Below are 21,733 nucleotides of genomic sequence, written 5' to 3'. Positions count from 1 at the left end.
TTGGCAATCTTGAGTCTCAGTGATGCCTGATATATGGAAGGAGGGATAGGAACTGGAGAAACTACCATCACCTGGAGAGAGTTTGGAAGTGTTCATGGAGAGTATGCAGCAGGCAGTAGAGGGAGTGATAAAAGTGGCACTCAACAAGGGAGTTCCTCAGGGGAGCACTGAACACTAGACAAGGAGATAAATTAATCTGGAAACAGTTTGTTAACTGTTGGCTGGGGGTATAACCAGGGCAAGGACTGAATACAGAGCCAAGAGCTGCTATTCAGCTAAATTGTGTAGCTGCATTAAATGTGGTGCAAGAGCCTCCTCTGAGTCTGAAATAGGTACAAAACTTCTAAACAAAGCAGAAGACAGGTTTATTTGTGGGGCAGTGTTAGAAGAACATTTTCAATTTAGGTGTAGATAGTGTAGAGATGGGATCAACAGACTGGGCTTTCAGGAAAGGCTGGAGATAACAACAGGTGAAATGTAAACACAAGGGTTTCTTGGCATATATGGGTAAAAAGTAGATGATGACAAAATTTGTAATTGCGTTTGGAGGAAAACTTATCTTTTACTAGACCAAAACTATGCCAACCACATCAAGAGGGTATCCTTACTGGAAACACAGGGGACTTACTCTACTGTAGCCTTTGAACTCATCTTTCAGGTAACAGGAATGTTCCTGCAGGGTAAGAAGTGGTCTGAGCACTACCTTTGATGGTAGGTGCATTAGTCACAGACCAAATAGCTGAACTGTGCTGTCACGGTGACAATTTGGGTTCCACTGGCCAAAGAAGTGGGGCGATTTGGCTTAACTTGTGAGGTTTTCTGAGGTCCAGCCTTGCTCAGAGGACTGCTCCTGAGGGATGAGCAGGGCTTTCAGGCTTTTCCATCAGCTTGTTTTCACCTGAAGAACTTCTGCTCGCCCCACACAGAAAATTGCCTGACACCTGCTCCGGTGCCCATTGGGTGGAAGCAACAGCCCAATCCATAGGGGAAGGGGTAGTGCATGTTGGGCCACAGCAGAGCAGCTGGATTTCCTCTCTGCCTTCCCTCCTTCCCTCCCTCCCTCCACACAGAGAGTGTGGCACAGCCAGCCTTGGTGCCCCTGTGGAGCAACCTCAGCCTTCAGGACTGGGAATTTCCAGGTTACAGTAAGTTCACTTAGAGTTAAGGTTCACTCCGAGCTGCTGATGAACTGGCAACCACTGCCTTGATGATCTGTTTGCGATTATCCTACTGAGAGTTTAATTTAGTTTTATTTTTGCCAGTTGATATTTGCGGTCCCAGGGGCAGAGCATTGCATTGCAGGCTCTGTATGCAACATTATGGTTGTTTTTCAAATATGTAAAAAGAGGCAAGTTATTTTTCTCAAATCTGTAGCTATTAGAGCTGATTTTTAGTGCTACATGCACTTACTACAAATACTTTGGTTTTTAAAGTCCCTGTTTCTGTTCTCAAACCTCAATCTTTATTTAAAAGTATTATTAGAGTTGATTACCTGTAAGGAAAGTAAATATTGGTTTTGCTGACTAAAGTACTGCCCCTAAATGCAGCAGATAGATTACTTTCAATGATGGATTCAAACACTTTTAGGGACTGCTTGGTCTCTCTATTTATTATAATCAATGTTGTAATTTTGTTATCAAGACTGGCAGTTTCTTCTCACAGAAAATCTTTATTGCAAGGCTGACCTGCCTAACACCTCCCTATTAGTAACAGAAACAAATAAGAGTTGATTGTTCAGCTGCTGTCATTTAAAAAGACTAAATCAACCTGCCATAAAAGAATAATTCCCTCTGGTAACTTTATCCATTTGCCCTTGGTGGTGACACTGTGGATACCACCCTGGCTGAACTATATTTTAGTTCCTAGAGAAGCCCTTCGAAATATATAGCACTGCACAATGTTGTAATTAAAAAAAATTAAATAGGTGTGCATGGTTCAGTAATCTGAAAAGAATGCAAAGGTTCACTTCTAATTGCTTTATACAGTTTAGTCCCATTTTGCTGTGCTTTCCAAATGGGTTTATTCTGCTGCTCTATGTATATCTGTTATATAACATGGCAGCACTGCCTATATACAGGCAGTCCTGTTTTTTAAAAGGATGTGACAGTATTTTTATTTTATGTTTTGACCACATTTTTAAAAGACTTGCCTAACCAAATGACCCACTCTGGGTGTCCACTCATCCAGAGTCCTACAGAGGATGCAGTAACCTGTCAGATGAGTTAAGAACATGATTTTAAGCTTATTCATTAAAGCTGTCTTTCTTTTATTATGTCTTGGAATCAAGTCTCTGTGTTCTCTTTGGATTAGAGAATCTTTAAAAGATGCTGTGAAAAATATTAATTTTAAAATTTAGATTGTAGTATCCACTGAGACTGACTTTTATTTATTTTGCCTACAACTCTTCTATGTGTTTCTAGGTACTAAAGCCCATGTACTGCCTGTCTGTGAAGAGCTGCTGTTCTGAAATCAAGGAAGAATGATCGAACAGACGATCACCAGACTGGAACTTCAGTTTAACTGAAATTTCCTGTTTTATTTTATACAATTGCCATACTTTTATTGTCACATTTTGCTCTTAGTGCATTCCTCACATAAATCCTACATATAGTATGACCGTATTTGAGACTAACTAAAACAAAATTATCTAATAGAATTGTTAACAATTTTGATATCTATAAATATCCCAGAGACTAAATCACCTTACTTCTAATAGGGTTGGTAATGAAAGAATCTATGTCTATCTGTCTGTCTGTCTGTCTGTCTATCTATCTATCTATCTATCAATCATCTCTCAAAGCTTTTCTTCCAACTAACTAGAGGAATATTTTGGTTGGTGGGTTTTGTATTTGGTTATTTTAAGGTTTCTGTGCTGTTTTTATAATGATATGGATGACAACAGAGTCATACTCAGATTTAAAGCAGGCAACACCAAAAGGGCCAAATTGTTAAAAAGCTTAGGAAAAACACTTCCAATATTTTTCAAGGTTTGCATAGACATGTATGTGCAAAAGGCTTGAATATAAATATAATCACTCACTTCAAGTGTGCCAAAATGTGTGCTAGTAAATATTACAGTGCTTTGGGGAGACTTATTGGAAACACAATCCCAGATGAGGGAAGTGCATGGGAATAACTGTATTGCCAGACTATCAGGATGTGAATGGTTTAATGGAGCAGAATGGACAGCAGAGAAAAGCAATTTTCTATTGAAAAGTAAATTTAAAATAAAATTAGTCTTCTCCATTTTTGGTGGGAAAATTAAAGACAAAGGGAGACCAAAGAAAAGAGAAAAAAAAGAGAAATAAATTAAGATAAACTGAAATAAAAACAGTTGGTGGATGATAGGAAGCAGAGATGGAAACTGCTTTTAGATTTCACTTAGTGGTATTGAACAATGTCTTTTGTTCTAGGGCAAGCAGTCTTTAGAAAGTTTGTAGGAGATATGAGGAGTTTCTGGAAGTTGGAGTCTTTTGTGTGTATGTCAATCTCTAGGTACCTGTGGATGCAAATTTTTGAATAATACTAACTTTCAGCATATTTGTATCCCAATGACATTGTCTTATTATTCAAGAATTAGATCCTTACACAAACTGATTTCTAATTACCTATCAGTATACTGATTATAGGATATACTGCTGTTGTTAGGACAGGTGTTTCTTAAAATTAAGATAGCCAGCAGAAGTTTTCCCTCTCCCCAGCCTATTTTGATTAGTCCTGCAAACAGTTTGGGACTGATTACTCAAGTGTTAGCTAAGATGGTCAGATCCTGACTGCTTTCTGGGGAGGTAGAGAATCCAGTGAAGGTTATTTTACTATAGCTGAAAAAAGAAGCTTTGAATTTGGAATCAATAATAGGATACAGAATGAAAGAGTTAACTTCTACAGTTTCACTGCTATTCTTCTCTTGCAGGGACATTATTAACAAAGGCTTGATTGTTGTTTTGGCTACAAGCATTAAGTACAAAAGAACCTTATGAAGATCCCAGACACAGACTGGCATTTAGACTGACTGTCCTTTTCCAAAGCAGTTTTCTATTAAATAAGTCCATTATTACAACACGGTAGCTTTAATTAAATCTCTATAATCTTCCATCAGGAAAATGGCATTAGACTGTTAGCCAGGAAAATATGGTAAGTCCAAACAGTGTCCCTGTCATTAGTACTTGATTGTCTGTTGGAGTGTTTGATCACAGGCATGGAGATTTGGATGTTGTTGTACAATGAGGCTGGCCCAGTGCACTCAGGAATGGGTGTGTGTGCTGGGGTTTATAACAATTAGAACTCTTTCTAACTAGTCTATCTGAAATCCTAAAAGCTGCACAAAATACTCATCCTTGAGTGGTTGTGGCACTACAGGAGTGCCTGAACTAGCATGGTTTATTAGCTCATGAGAAAACAAAGAAGTGTGTAAGATGTATTTGCCAAACATAAATGTATCTTCCCCTAGTGGTTATAGTGCTGGGAACTATAGGTATAAACAAAAATAAAATTCTCATTTTTGAATTTTGGCTAGATTACACTGAACTTGATTAAAAAGTCGCACCTTTAAATGCTGGTTTAGATGTTGAGATCAAGAACATTTCTAAGGGATTTAATCCATGTCACTGGATAAATGCACTAGAGATAAAGAACTGGCAAATAACAGCCACTGATGTGATTGCTTAATGAGTGGATTTAAATGTTTCTGTGCAATTTGTCTCTAAGATTCATACTTAGCTTTTTTCTCCTCACCACGTTTGGGTAAGTGGCAGTCCCAGCAGACTGAGAAGGGGTGTGGTGCACAGGAGCTATGTGTGCTGAGTGTCTGAGTACACATTACTGAGGAGAACTGCTCAGGTGTCTGTGTCATCAGATAATTCTTTCTTCTAGGGAAAGACAGTAAAGCAGAAGAGCTCTTTTGGCTAGAAGTCCACTTTTCCCTGCTTCCACTGAAATGACTGTCAGCTGCTGTTGACTTCAGGGGAATGAAAATGAAGTCCCATGTGACAAATGAAAATTATGGTAGTCCTAGACTTCTGAGTTTTATAGGAATGTAATTATCTTAAATATGGGCTGTTACTATCACCACAAAAAAACCCCAAAACCCAAGCAACCAAAAAAGGGGAGGGATGCAATTACCCAGAGAGCAAGTGGCATGCTTTTCATTGATTAGGCTGTCCTGTTCAATTAAATTCCTCAGTATTTTTAATTTTCTAGCCCTAATTGCTGCCTTACATTTTTTCTTGGGTCCCTTTGTTCTAATTCATCTGCTTTCAGGTCCAGATTTATTTTTTCAATCCATTCAGATTCTCCACAAACTTATCCTGTCATTATGTGTTTTGTCTCTCTCTGCAGATGGTTATTTGACAGAAAGTTTCCATTGACTCCAGAGAATGAGTCCTGTGAATACTGTTTGTGGTTCTCAGATGGAGTAGTTTCAAAATGGAATTGATTAAAAGGTCAAAAAACATTACTGTTGCAATGTCTGAATTGCTCCATCAAAGTGTTAGTGGGACAAATGTGTGCAAATCTTTTCATGGGACTAATCTGGATTTAAAAAATTCTATTTTTGATATCAGCTTTCTGATGTTTCCCAACAAGAGAGACATTTTCAAATTATAGCTAGAAACTACTCTTTCCTCTTATACTATTGTCAATTAGTAGTAATTCTGGAGGTAATGAAGTTCCCTTAGTCTGAGTTACAGTAGGATTTGGAGTCATACTATGTGATCTATTTTTAAAACTCTGGAAATTCTAAGTTGTTCAAAGTAGCAGTTTTGAAAACAATAATTTCATTAGTATATCTAGCTAAGGTGAGGATTCTTGCAGAAAGTGGAAGTAACCAGAGCATACCTGTGTCTTTCTACAGGAGAATCACTGATGGGGAGCCAGTGAGCATCAGTAATCCCAGATTTGTTTCTCCTATAATACGTGACACAGGAGAAGAGGTGGATGTATGATCTCTCTTGCTTAGCAAGTTACAGAAGGCCAGCAAAATCTAAAAGGTCATGATACTAGTTTATAAGGGTGTCATATATGGGGCTTGGCAAAAGGTTAATTCTCAGGTTATTTCTGCAGCAGCCTTTACTGTCCTGTTATCTAGCCATCCTACCGGATGTAAACTTGCCCTGCACTACTTAAAAAACATCCCATGAATAATCATTGGCCACTGCATCTTGGCAATCTGCACTGAATCTTGATGGAGACAACATAATTGTAATTTTTATTGCCAGCTGGGTAAGCCCCACACAGTGCCTCCTCCTTGTGATTTTTCTAGCAGCAAATGTCACTGAGCTGAAGTGTAGAGTCCATGGCAAAACACAAACCTTTGCTCCATGATGAAAGCGAAGTCTTGGTGTGTATAACCTCTGTGTCTCTCTGCTCACTTGAGAGCAGGGAGAGACAATTTATGTCTGTCTGCAACATCTTATGCAAACTTGAACTAAGCCTTAAGAGCCTAAATAGGGAGTGGTTTTTACCTTTTCTTATGTGCTCTTGTGAAAGAAGAACTTATTTTGGGATGTAGTGAGTCACTTTGGCCCACTCCTGGTTGAGGTAGGCAATCAATGTTGGGCAAGAACATTTTACACAAATTCCTTGTAAAGTTTGTATATGTCTTGGGTGAATTTAAGAATAGACTTAAAATTTTCTTCAAATTCTCATTGCAGATTCACAGAAGGGCTGAGGCTGGAAGAGACCTGCGGAGGTCATCTGGCCCAGCTTCCCTACTCAGAGCCAGTTGCCCAGGACCATGTCCAGAAGGCTTCCAAGTATCTCCAGTGAGGGAGGCTCCACAACCTCTCTTGGCAACCTGTGCCAGTGGTTGGTCAGCCTCATAGTACAAAAGCATTTCCTGTTGTTCAGAGGGAACCTCTTGTGTTTCAGTTTGTGCCTGTGGCCTCCTCTCCTTAACTGGAAGCTCCTTGGCTACACCTCCTTTCTGTCCTCCCTACAGGTATTTATGGACATTGTTGAGGTCCTTGTTCCCATCAAAACAATTTCAGAGGAAGTAGGCTTTTTGAGGGAAAAAAAAAAATTCCTATGGATTTAAACAAAGCTGTTTTTGCATGAAACCTGGGAGTACCTATACCTGCAGAATGTGTCATTGGTGCCGGATCTCCCCTCTGTCATCTGGAGTCCCCTGCAGACCTGCCTTCTGATCACAAATGAGCTGCTCTCTGCAAGGACAGCAGGGCTGGCTAGCACATGCAGTTTGAGCGACAATTTTGAGGCATGCTGTCTCGTAGAGGGTGAGGGGAAGATGGTAAGAGCAGCCAACAAGCACTGAATTAGTTTGTGTGACTAGAAAGTGGTGATGTGCCAGATGAACTGTTGTGGTGGGCAGATGGCAGCTGGTAAAGCCTGGGGCCTTATTGAACCAGACGTGTGACCTTGTTTCTTGAACAGTGAGAAGTATTCAACACGTCCTCTGGAAACATTTAGGGATTACTGCTGTTATTGCAGTTTATCTAAATTATTTGGATAACAAAAAGTATTTCCAGATAAATGTGACTTTGCATAATCTTAAAGCACTGTGTAGAGACAGCAGAAATACTGCAATTCAGTGGAACAGGAAGAGTAAATTGTAAATGATGGAACATTTCTGTATTTTGCAGCGTCTAATGAAATGATAAATTGTAAATGTCAAAGGTAGAACACACTACTATATAATCCTGTAAAACATTTCTAGTTTCTCATTAAAATTAATTCACCATTCCTTACCAGACTATTGTTTCACAGCAATACTTGTGATTTCTCATATAACACTATTGCTTCAACAAAAGCTCCTTTGGATGAGTGTAGGCTGTAAAATAGCACATATCCAAGATAGGAAATAGATATTTTTCAAAATAAAGCCCTATAACAGGAGAAAATAAACACACAATATTAAGGAGCCAGAGAAGTTCCCCAAACGCTGATCCTTCCAGTTCACCTGCTGAGAGAGGTCTGGTGGCTCTCAGGTCACGTGTGGCTGTCATGGCTTTGCAGCAGTGTCAGTCTGCCCTTCTACTTATTCATGTTCTGTTGTTCTTTTGGCAGGCTGCTCACACTTTCCTGGGGAAGGAACACATACAAGGGAAGAAAAAACAATGAATTCAACAGCATGGAGCTGCTGAAAAACAAGGTTTGCTGCCCCCTCCCCTGTGATAACAGCGCTGTGAGTAAAGCTTCATCACCAGCGTTATGTACAGCTATTGCAGCACGGGGCTGTCAGCTCTCGTTATTTAGAAACTCAGCAAATGGATTGCATTACTTCTTCAAACAGTCTTCTGAAATCAGGCTGTTGAACAGAACAAGAGGCACCAGTGCAGCCAGAGACTGTCACATGGTTTGAATTGAGGCAATCATCTTTCCCCCACTGCCCCTGCAGCATCAACTGAGTGCCCGATGCTGGTGCACGACCAGGGAATTGAAATGCAAAATAAACGTGCCTGTTTGTTTGCTTGTTTGTTTTGTTTGTTTTGTTTGTTTTCTTTGGAGTGGAAGTGTAGAACTGTTCAATTGGTCCCTGGCAGAAGTAAAATATTCAGTTAAGAATAAGCCTCACAAATACAAAAAAAAAATATAAGGAAGACTGTAGCATAGAGTGGACAGTTTAACCTTTTTTTGGGTTTCATGGTAGTCTGTGAAAAGTTTGAAGTTTGTGAAAATTCCTGTAGTATCATCAGTCTGTTTAATAGAAATTCCTGTCATTTTTTAGAGCATTTGTAGTAAATTATCAGACTAGGAGTATCCACATATTGGAAAATTTAATTCTTATGGTGCTCTACTACCATTATGTGCCCTTTAATATTTCATCAATGAGTTACCACTTACAAAATGAAGAAGCAGTGGGGTAGAATTCCTTTTGGCCATAAGAGGGCAATGGCCAAAGAAAATCCATCATTCAACATATAGGACTAACTTCCAAATGATGAACATATAATGTTTTCTTTTCACAACTTAATTTTTTGCTAAATGTGTGTTAAACTGTGCTAGAATCACAGTCCCTGAGATATGCTCTGTGTGACCCAAGTGCAAGACTGTTTATGACTAGTTTTTAAAACCTGTAGATATTTTGCTTCTGTGGGACTTCTGTGGTCAGTAGCACTTATCTCTACTTTGCTTTTGGTCTTCTGCTTAGGGATTGTGTAAGACATTTTAAAATAAAGTTTAACAGAAAGAATCTATTTTCTAACAGTGTCACCCTCTCACAGTTCTAGTTGATAATTAAAAATGTGAGAAAACCACTCTGCATATAAAGTCCTTTGGTATCACATTGGTGCCAGTGCTGCCTTCCTGCTACCTTCAAAAGCTTCTTTTCCAGTTCACAGATTGGCAGATATAGTTTGTCCTTTCCAGTGTCAGTGATAAGAGCTGGTGGGTATGAAATATGACCATGCTTGTGCTTGGAAAAACTCAGGTACTTTTTGCTTAGAAAATGTTAATTTTTAAGTGAAAATTAGAAAAAAGCTGAGTTAAGAATAATAGAAATAATTCCTGAGGTTTAAAGGCATTAAGACCAACTTATTGAAAAACCACTCCTTTTGAGTTACAGAGTTAAACCTGAGTGTACCTTCGTTTTTTTGCTCTGATGATGGATGACCATTTCTTTCCCTAACAGTACACTTTTGTCCCTACATAGTCTTATACTCTCTCATAATGCATGATACTGCAATTTCTTTCCCCAATGACACACTCTTGTATTGACTTACTGATGTGTCTGGCAGATTATGATACAGAATACAATTTTACATTTATGACTAAAAATCAAGTTTTAGTTCTTCACATACTGACTTCTCTGAGGTGTCATGTTCAATCAGTAAGGCTATGAACAAGTTGCTTCAAGCATATATTCTTTTTTGTACTGTGATTTACTTTTATTTTGGCAAATAAGCTAGACTGAGTGGTGTAAAACTCAAGCATGGATTCATTTTCTGCAGGTCAGCTTGTATTAAAAGAATGCTTAAACTTGTTAGAGAGAGGCACATCAATGAAAGTTAAGGGGATTGAGAAGTATAGGAAATTATTTTTATTAATCCAATATGGCAAATATATGTTCTCTCACATGAATTTTAGTTTATCCTGTTTCTAAACCAACTAAATGCTAATGAGGGGAATAGCAGTGACTTCTGGGTACACTAATTTTGTCTCTTTTCTACATCACTGTTGTGAGGTAAACACCCAACAGATATGCAATGCCATTGTAGGCACCAGAGACAATGACTTGCAATGCATAATAAAAATTCTCAGTTTATTAGATTTGTCCTTGTGTGATTAAAAACATATCTTAACAGCAGACATCTGTTGGACAACTTACAGGGTTCCTTTTTGTCTTGGTATGTGAGAAAATCCTGCAGGCTGTACTGCTCAGCCCTGCTAGACCCCGGTATGCTGTGGATGCACAGGAAATGAAGCATATGCTCAGTGGTGGAGCTGTAATAACAGGCAAGTTTGGTGTAATCTGTTGAAAAGAAAGAGTGCCATTCCCTATGCTGTGCCCTATGGAAAGGAAAAGAGGAGAAGGCTAGGAGCTGTCTTTCCTTGCCTGATCTCGTGTGATACCTCTGGCTGGTTGTGAATCAAGTTCGACAGGAAAAATAAGTGTGTGATGGGCAGCCTGCTAAAATCAAAATAATTTTGCATCTACACCTTTTAAGCCTTGTACTGTGGCCATTGCATGAAAAGATCACTGTAAACAGAGAAATGCTATAGAGCAGAGCACCACTCTCACTAATTTTCACAAGTGAAGCTAGATTTTCTTTTTTCCACTCAGTAAACATATGTCCTTCATGCTTCCTTAAATGGGGTACCTCTTTTCTTAGTAAAAGTATTTTTCTTCCTGTGGGCCCAACTATCTCATCTTTTGAAAGGTGACTGCTTTGAAGCCAAAATAGCACCGTGGGCCGCCAGCGTGCAGCAGGTTTTGTTTGTGTGGGCTTTCAAAGCAAAAAAAGACCTTCTCTGTTCTAACAAAGTGTTTTAGAAATATACAGGGCCAACTTTGTGTTTTGCAAGTAAATATGCAATGAAGCCTGTGAGAGAGTCATCAAGGACATAATATTTATTTACATGCCCATGATTCATCTGAAATTTGAGTGCTACAAAGTTATCAAAACAGATAAAAAGCTTTACAAGGTAGATTTTCAAAATTTGGAAGATTAATTAATAAAGACATATTTGAACCAATGGTAGAGACAGCTTAAATCTTCATGTTTCAGGTCACAAAATAGCCTCTATGGAATTTTAGGAAGGAACTCATCTTGAGTCTTGTCCTGGGGTGACTTTTAGATACTTGTATCCCCAATTGTCTGTTCTGTTTATGCTGTATATTGATTTGCCCTAAACCAGGACAAATACAAATATACAGTTTCCTGCTGAGACACTGGGCTCATTTCCCCCAAACCCAAGTCAAGGAAGGACTGTGAAAGAGTGGTAGGCTATTCTGATATGCTGTGGTGATTACCACAGAATTGTATCTCCATGCACATCCAAGAGGACATACACAAATATATCCTGTCCTTGCTGAAAACCTGAGAGCTGCAGGAAGTACTGAATCCTTTTTACAGTGAATGTTATATTACCAAAGCACTAAGTTTCAGAAATTGGGCTTTGTGCCTTTCCAGGATGTGGGCAACAACTGAGGTTAGGCCTCCAGAGCTCAGGTCTTACATCAGGGTAATGTGATCAATACCAGGAAATGCAGAGATGAAGGTACGTGCTGGGCACTTATCAGTCTCCTCAGGACCAATGATTAGTGCTGCAAAAATCAGAGCGAATGAAGTATCAAATAAGTGGTGGCTTCTTAATTTCTTGGCCTCCTCAAGTTGACATTGGACACCTACTAGCAGATCAGAATGTGTTGGGTTAATTTTATAAACTGTGGTCTACCTGCTTTAGAGAGTGTGGAATTCAAACTGGAGGATTTTGGGACATTTTACTGTTGTTTATGGGTAGGTATGAGAGAGGCCTGAGAGAATACCCTTCTTTGGTGCTTGCATCTGACTCCAAAGAGTTAATTTGAACAGGAATTTCAGCTGGATTCACTCTGTTGGCTATATCTAGTCTGAGTGATAGAGAAATTCCTTAGAGCTAAGCCGTGAGTGCAAAGTGAAGAAAAGTCAACATGTGCTGTGAGAAATCAGGGATGTCTTTTCCCAGTGTTTTTTCTTGGTATGCTGTATGAATGAAGAGTTTTCTTCCTGAGACAGTGCAAGTGGGTATGATAGCATGTGCAACAGCTGGCTTTAGAGCTTGGCAAGGAGTGAGTGAAGAAGGCTGAGAAATTCTCCTCTGGGAAGTGATGAAGAAGTGACTTGTACCTAGCCAGTTTGGAAAAATTCTGTCTGATTTATAGGCCACAGGATAGGAGCTCCTCTGGGCTGTATTTTACTGAATTGCATTAACTGAAAGGGGTTTATTTTTTATAAGATTTGGAAAATTTCTTTTACCAAAGTCTTCAAAACAAGTGTTTGATAGCTCACCCACAACTTCTGTAAGTGGTACCGGTACTTTTCCATGTATTAGATTTCCTTTTCCCATGTTTTTGTTTAATTTTCCCAGTGTCTGATTAAGCAGGTAAATTAATTTGTGTATAAGTAGTATATCTTTCCTAAAAAGGAGGCTTTTGATAATTTTACAGTTCTGACAAATTTAGGAACTGTATATGCTACCTGATGTCAAAAAAACCCACCTTTTTTTAATAACTACAGCTAAAGCTGATTTTTATGGCTACTTGAGTTCCAAATAAATATTCCTGACTCAGTGGATCAAGATAAAACCAAAATCTACAGTTGCTTCTTTAACAAATACCAGACTGGGACAATCATTTGCCCCCTCATGGATTTTTTGGCTTCTTTCTTATTGGATATTAACCAGAAATTAACAAAAAAGTCTAGAAGAAGCTTATGCTTGATTCTGAAACTTGGACAAATCTAATCATATTCTGATAAGGAAGATTTGAAGTAGCAGATATGTACATACATTTTATATTTTCAAGTAAAGCTGTGGGGATAGACATAACAGTCACACAGCACAGGGGTCCTGCTTTCTGATGCAGTCACAGTAAAGATGAAAATCTTGAAATCTCTTCATCTACAGAGTTTAGAAGGTATCACACAGGAAATCTTCAGTAAAATAATGAATTGCTCCCATTCTTTGAAAATCTGACTACCATGAAAATTCTTATTTTTGTCTTTTCCAGTTGACTAAGTTATTCCAGGTGATTTTCCCAGTGTAAGGAAGAAGTTGATCCTGAACATGTTTTTTGTAGTATCATAATTTCCATTACAGAACTAGAAAACTCTCTCTCTCTCTTTTTTTTTTTTTTTTTTTTTTTTTTTTCCCTGGAAGGGGAAAGCCCCCCACTTTTTGGTGTGCCTCCTGATTTTTAATAATACCACAGACTTCTTTGCCTTGCAGTGAACCAGTTCCACAAGGAGATTGCCACGTCAGATTGTGTGAGTTTGCTTCATTTCCAGGCAGTGCTATTTAATATACATCTGCTATGTAATAGATGCAACAAACCGAAATGATTTTCAGTTGGGTTAGTCTTTATTGGATCTGACCTCTGGTCTAGGAGGTGAAGGGAGAGTGGAAAATGAAAGCTGATTTGGTATTAGCCCACTATTCATATTAGAAAAAGTAAATGCTTTTGCGGTTTTCCTTACAGAGGTGTCTTTATTCATTTGACATGCCTTTAATAACTAATTCTAGTTGTCTGGTTGCCAAGATAGATTTCCTACAGGCAGACTTAAAAGTGATTTTGTCCTCTTTGAATGCATGGCTTCAAATGATCCCAGAACAGCAAACATTAAACTTCCCCCTAGACCTTGAGATTTTCTGAGGCACTGTAATAACATAAAAGGATAAGACTATTAGAAAAAAATAAATAAACGAATTAAGCATGCTTCATATGATATGAGCAGGACAATAAAACTCCTTGTTTTTCCATGCAAACTAATATCTCTTTTCTACTGTTGGCCATATGCTGTGGCTTTTTCACAACTCCCATTTTATGGATTGTGGTATCATCATTCATAGTTGCCCTGGAATGAGAATGCTTTGTAGGCTTCATCTTAAAGCAAGGAAGCAACAGAACTCAATTTTTTTCTTTCACAGATGGCTTTGTCAGTGTTTTTCACTCACATTATCACAGATCTTTAAATGTGTATCCAGTGTATGTGCATCTGTGTATCAGGTATGTCTATGAGCAGATGTAAACTGGCACGGGAACTGTGAAGTAGGATGCCTTCCTTGTCATTTAACTGGGCTGTGCACGTTAAGCAATTAAAAGCAATTTTAAAACTTGGCTTCATACATAGCCAAATTGAGTTTGGGTCTGCTGGTTGCTTAGAGAAAGAGAATGAGAAAGAATATTTTCATTTCCAGGCATGAACTCACACTCTCAAGGGATATATCTGCTATGGGGCTGTCTCAATGAATTTTGAGTTGCTAAGTGAAAATTTGAAAACTGTCTCTCTAGTGCACTGATAGCCAAAATCCACCTTTTCTTTGGGTTACTGAAATCTAGTCAGATATTAACCATGGGTAATTACTACAAAGCTTTTTACTTTGTCTCAAATCAGCTTGGTTTGGTAATGAACAGAAATGATCTTTCAGTTGAGAAAGGCTTGGGCAGACTTAATTTCTCACCTGAGGATGTGGGTGTTGTGATAGACAGGTTGTGCTTTCTGGCTAGGTCACCCAATTTAGTGCAAGGAGTTGCCACTCTGTCCTGCATTGCATTGAGCAGGCAGACAAGACCCCACCTCTACTGGAAGTTGAGTTGTTAATTGTTACCTTGTGGAAGGGGCTTTCATAGGATGCCACACACTCTTCCTCACAGGCCATACCCACCAGCTATTTCTCCACTGCTCATTTGATGCTCTCTAAGCACTGTTGACAAGATCAATATGTTTTGATTGTGGGGTTTTAGTTTGTTTGGGTTTTGTTTTTCTCCAGTTTTTCTACTAATTTACTGTCTACCATGGTATTGAATATGTACAGATGCATAGACAAGTGAGATTTTTCATTGTCTGGGAGACTGGTTTACTTTCTTAATGACGTCACAAGGTCTGGCTGGATGATCTGCCTTTGGTAAAATCATATTGCACATTTCCTATATAAATATTTAGGAAAATAAATATAAATACAATAGTTAACTAAATATAGTCATTTATATAACTATTTATTTCCTACATAACAATTTTATTTTCTTAAAAATCTGTGGCTAACTTGGTACCCATGGACTAGTAAAATTCAGAACTACTGTATGACTCAGTTCCCCTGAAAACTCTCATTGGAGCAGGAGTCTTGTGACATAAATTAAATTTCATTTTGAGAAAAAAACAAATCCATGCTAGATCTCCTTTGCTGCTAAAACAGGGTTTTTTTATTATGCCAGTGATAAGATGAAATGTTCTAGAAACAGCCTGCAGCTCATAGCATTACCCTGCCAAAATGGAACTATGAAAGCCAACATGCACACTACAAACCTGCTTAAGGAATTGCAGTTTAAAAAGCAGAACAGTTGTTTTGAAAATGCAGATGAATATTTTGGAAAGTTTCTAATAAGTATTGTGTTATTTTTACAGGACACTGATTCTCACGCCATGCGAGTTATAGCCATTTAATTGTATTTTATATGGTATCAAACTTTCTGCCAAAATCTGGTGTCGGAATGTTTTTCGTTGTTACGGGTCTATCAACATTACATCATTTACTGACTGCATCATGTGTGACACACATGTCTGTGCTTAACCTTTACAGTTGGGATATCTGAGCCTGCTTTAATCAAATGTTACACTGCCAAATGGGTGTTATTCTTTAAAGCTTCCTTGCTGAGGAAACGGATCTGAGTTTTTGTATGCCCACCCGTTACAAGTTGCTATCAAATTTAAAAGAACTTAATTAGCAACAAATCGGCACTTAGTAGAGCCCAAAATTTAGACTTGGTTGCCTTTTTTCTATTAACTAAACCTTTGTTTCTATACCAAACATCCTAAATCTATGGATGGAGGTCCATACTCTCAGGAAATCAGTAAGGCTAGTGCTTTCTCTGCAGAAAGAAAAATGGAGAAATTCTGGAGTTGTTGAAATGCAAAAATTTCTTCCCCCTTAGAGGTGTCTGTGGATACCCCCAACACATTCTGCCTGTTCTTACTCCTATTGATCTTGCTTCTTCAAACACCCCTTTCAGTGGTGTGGAGAGCAAAGCCTTTGGGATGGGATTTCACACCCCTCAAGGTAACTGAGAGCAAGGTTTGCTCAGTTGTTGAACAGCACGATGTACCTATCAGTAACCTGCACCACAGAGGCCTTTCCTCTGGCATCCCTTGGTTAACCTGATGACTTTCCCCATTCCGAGCCTTAGGTGGTAAATTAGGCTGCAATTTATGCCATCTTTTGGGAAACTCAGATACCTTGGAGGGTTTCTTTGGTGAATGTCACCGTGAGTAGTGTGGGAAGAGATGATCTTTATGAGCACCTTTCAGAACAGGAACAAATAATAACCTACAATAGAAAAGCTTTGGCTTAGAAAACCCTTTCCTTCCTCTGTCTTTGCTCAGCCTCCCCAGCTGTTAGTAGACTGTGAAAGACACACAGAGAGCAAAGACTCTCCTAAAATGCAGGTGCAGGACTATGCTGGGATTCCTACCAAGCTGGTACTTCCATTATTTTCAGAAAGGGCTCTGCAGCCAACTCCATCAACCTGTGAAGCACAAGAACGAAGCCACTGGTCTCAAACTGATTTGACTTGCTTAAAGTAAGTACTATACATAAGTATGTTGTGGGGTTTGAGCTAAAGGTTCAGTCCTGAAGTTGGTGAGACCAGCAGAGACACCTCACACAGCTTCTTAAACAAAAGTGCCAAATCCAAGTTTTTTCCCAAAAATTTGTATGCTTCCAGCTTCTACTCCTCTGTCCTAATTAAAATACAGACTTCAGGGAGGTCAGTTCAAATCTGGTGTGATATAAATGGAGACAGTCATTTATTTGCTTGTCTGGATCCTAGAAAATTCTTTGCATCAAAGACAGTATAGAGATACCCATCTCAAATTCTGTTTTCCCAGAAAACAAGGAAGACAGGGCATGGGTAAACTATTAAGTTAAAGAACCTCTCTGGACCAAGGGCGGTTGGTATAAATAAATAGAGATTTTAAGCAACATTATAAGATATATCTTTTCCCAGATTGCGTGTTTGTAAATATTAAACATTAATTGAGAAAGACTGTTACCTATGAGCCTGGGGGAAGCTAGAATTATTGAAGAGTGGATTGTGGGGGGTTGTCTGGTTTATTGCTTGACTAATCAAAACATTTCTGTGCCATTAATTATTCTCAATGACTAAGCCTGTATGTGGGTTTAAGACTCAAAAATTATCTGATTTGCAGCTCTTTTCTATTTCATTTTGTAGGTAGTGTAAGTGATTCTGTGTCATGAGAAAATGTATACAACACTGATAAATCCATAAAGTATTTGACCTTTAATCAATCCTAATATTTGCAATCCACAGAGCCTTCTTAAATGCCTGTAACCTTGGCCCTTCCACTCCCATTCATCACAATTACTGTTTGAGCTGTCTGATGCAATGCACAAAGCATTGCATGTTGACATCCAATATTTTATCATTAATAAAATAAAATTAAAAAAAAAAAAGAAGTAAGAAACATTCCAAGTATTGCTGGTTTGATATTTTCCAGTGCAGTGCCAGGACAGGAAAAGGGACAGTTGTGATTTATGTTAGTGCTAGCAGACATTGTTAATTAGTGTTTACTGTTAGCAGAATGTAGATGTAGTTGGCTCTCTAAACAAGTGGATTCTTGAAGTAATGTTAATTTTCAGTGATTGTTAACCTTTTTATACTGGGAATACTGTTTGTAAAATCCTTAGGTAGACAATATGGATTGCATTTTAAACAAGACTTTAAGGAACCTGGAGCAGGAGCATGTATGAGTTAAGAGGTCTCATTCATATTATAATACATGAGTTAATGCTAGTGGGATTGTTACAAGAAAACTAAAATTTTCTCCTATTCCCCAAGACTTTTATTATTGTCTTGATCAAAGGACACTGCAGTGATGGATGGAAATACTAACAAGATTTACTCACAGAAAGGTTGGCTTCTGTAGACAGCTGAATGATTCAATAAAGAGAACACTGGACTCCTCATGAAGGAACTTGAAGTTGTGCTCTGTATCCAGGCAGTTGCTTTATTTTGGAGGGAGCCTTTTACTCTTTATGTGCCTTGTCAGTAAAAATTTCAAAACTTTTTTCTTGGACAGTCTAGTCTCCTTTCACACACACTCCTGTGTCAAGCACAAAGAATAACACATTAGGATTGAGATAAGTATGATAAAAATAATATTACTGAAATTTCCTCTTGTAGCATTGTGTTTCACATCACCTATGATTCACAACCCCCATGAGGGAGTAGGTGCTGCCCAGGATTTTTGCTGAGAGTGAACTTATATTTCCTTTGCCTTTGGAATGAAATATGAGTCCTTGGATCTCTGCTATGTGAAAGCAACATTTGGATGTGTTATCATACCGCTATTCATCCAATTTCAGACCTATAATATGCTCCCCAGACCTCTCACACCCAGCACCAAAATACTCTTCCACTGGAATCAGAGAAACATTTATGTTGGAAAAGACCCCCATTAACCCAGCACTGCCAAGTCCATCATTAAACCTGTCCCCAGGTGTCACATCTATGCACCTTTTAAATCCCTTCAGGGATGGTGACTCCACCACTTCCCTGAGCAGCGTGTTCTTGTGTTTGACAACACTTTCAGTGAAGGAATCTTTCCCAATATCCAATCTAAGAGTATTCTTTACGTTCACGTATGTATCTTTATGTGCACACTTTTATATTTATGCATTTTTATATATGAATCTTTCAGAATAAGAAGGTATAATGACTATTTCAGCATCAAAAGGTCAAAAGCACAAAGAAATGGCAGCATTAAAACTTTCAGACATGTAAGTTCCATCTTTGCTTGTAGAGTTTTATGTTTTCTTTCTCTATATTGAAGATTTTTCTTAGCATAGTTTTTATAAGTCCTAATAATTTATTAGCAGGAATTATACTTTTAATGGAAATCATAAAAAAATGACATGGGAATATGATCTAAGTCCCTGTTCTCCCCCACTGATATTTCTCTGGTTGTTTTCCAGCTGTTTTGCCAAGGCAAATAATATGATTATAACTGAGCACTGATGTGTAAGAATTAGCATGATCTGCCTCCGTGATGCTGGACGGAAGAACGAGTATGATTTCATTTTTACTGCAATTACCACTGCAAACTTTTTCTGCATCTGCAGCTTTTTTTTTTGTTGGTGGAATTTTCACAGGAATGCCATGGAAAGATTTACAGACTTTTTGGCCAGGTTGACCATTAGCCCCTCTGGCATCCTGACTCTGTTGACATGACTGTGTGTAAAATCTCAGCCTGCTCCAGAGAGCTCATGGATCACATCATTTGAGTGTGAGAAATATGGGCTGAAGCATTGTTGTACAAGGGATGCTCAAAGACTAAAGCACCAGACCTTCAATTCTACACAGAAGAAGCTCTGAGAGAAAGTTGTAGGTGTAGAGGCTGACAAAATTAGTTCATTCTCCTCTCTTTAGTGGAACTAGAATGCTAAAGGAATGCTAAAGAAACTGATAACCTATTCATAAATAAAAATTGTGGCAGGAATTCAATTCTGCTGAGTACTGAATATCATTAACTCCCAGAAGAAAATGGCTAATCATCAGAACTCATGTTTTCTGCCATTCATGCAGAGAACATAAAGTTCAAGAGGTCCCAAAGAACATTCATTTCCTTGACTTCATCTGTGCACAAAACCTCCATTGTGCAGATTTTGCACATTTTTTGTAAGGCTTAATCAGATAATGCATGCAGCTTTGTTTCAACCTGGCATAAAATGGAGTGGCAAAGGTATTTGTCCCTGTCTATGATGATAAGGTTTTCCATTGTGGAAAGTCTGCATAGAGGTCATCTTAACAGCAGTTTCAGGTACAAGATTGAAAATAGCTACATTTAGGTTGGAAATATTTTCACAGTTTTGTGGAACAATTAGGTAATTTCCATGAAATGATTGTAAGATGCTAGAAGTAGTCTCAGGTGTTTATCAGCATGCATCTGTTTTCAGACAGGGGCCAATTGTGTGGATGGTCTAGGACTCCACTTCTGTTTCCATAAACACACATTGCCCTATGGAGGGAAACGCCTAAAAACAGCTTTTTTATGATGCCACCATATTACTGGAGAGACTTTGACTGAAGATCTGACACATATTGAAGTGCTGTGATCTCTTCCTTCCTCTCTTTGACTTCACAGACATAAACATCCTCTAAAAAACCATTTTTATTAGTGTTATATTTTAGGGAAAAAGCTTTGCCGATATTGTGAATGAGTAGTATTCCATAGCTTTCAGCTGCCCAACATTCCATCTTCTGCTGAAACTGGTTTGTTTTTTTTTTTTTTGCAGGTTAATGTCAGAGATGCAGTGCTGGTGAGAATTGTCATAGGCTTGTATTCATTGGTGTCATTCTACATTGCACATAGAACTGCTACTGTGATGCTCATTTATTTACTGCATGAAATTGTGCCAACTCGCTGGGAACAGGTCTGTGAAAAATGCTGCTGGAAGGGTTTATATGGGAAGTAAATGGATGAGGACTGAATCTCACAATCTGCTACAGTCCTCCATATAGGCAGTCATTATGATGGTGTATTTGAGCCTCTGCATGTGGCAGACACTTCTCCCAAATCTTCCTTCTTTTAAATCCCTACCCCAGTGCACACAGAAACTGTTCAAGCTGAGCCAGAGCACCTTTTGTGAGGACATGAGAGTGGTCATAAGTTTGCCCCTCAGACAAGTGTTTGGGATGTTAATGATAGTGTTGCCTGAGTAAACGGAGCAAGGTTCATCTCTCATACTTGACTCTCTTCTGCCCTGAATGTATTTCCTTAGGGCTTGGAGGCAGTGTCTGTTCTCTTCCCATTCTCTGCCTCCTGTTTCCTTTCATACCCAACACTCATTTGAAAGAGCCAGCCATACACAGACACTGGAACTGTTTATCTTTGTAGAGTGTGCATTATCTATGCTGTTCAGCTTTTTGCCTTAAATCTTTTGTGCCTCCTTTTTCTGAACTTGACTCATTTCCTTGAGTCTTGTTGTTCAGCAGCCTTTTTATCCACATGCTAAATTCAGGACAGGTGACCTTTGCCCGTAACCATTTTCTCTTCCAGTCTGAGGTTTCCTGAGTTCATCTTCTTTTTTATTTTTTTTCTAACAAATCTCTTTTTTGGCAAGTCCTGAACCAACTTTTGGGAGTCAATGGCCTAGGCTATTTGTAATTGCTCAGCAAATCCATCCTCAGGCCAAAGTGTGGTTTCAGATCAGAGAAAAGAAATGTAGGAGCACGGTACCAGTAATTTCTGAAGGTGAGCTAAATCATCTATTTCTGCATGGGCTTTGCATAGTTTTATACTGAGTTTTTTCCCTGCAGTTCTTTCTTTCAGTCTAAATGTTTTTACAAGGGTCTGATTAAATATTATTCTTTTTGTGTATTCTGACTTGGGAGTTTAGGGAGTTCCCTTTCCCCTCTTTTCTGCAAAGGGAAAGGAGAGGTAAGAAGGTTATGTGACCCAGCAAGATGGCAGTTTCTTTTGAAGATATTTATAGGTAAATGTGGTATATGAAAAACTCCTCCTGATAATTCCTAAAAAATTGCATATCAATGTCTCTTGAAAAA

Source organism: Zosterops lateralis (genome assembly GCF_965231275.1).
Source record: "Zosterops lateralis genome assembly, chromosome: 3".
Classification (NCBI taxonomy): domain Eukaryota; kingdom Metazoa; phylum Chordata; class Aves; order Passeriformes; family Zosteropidae; genus Zosterops; species Zosterops lateralis.
This window is presented reverse-complemented; position numbering follows the sequence as displayed.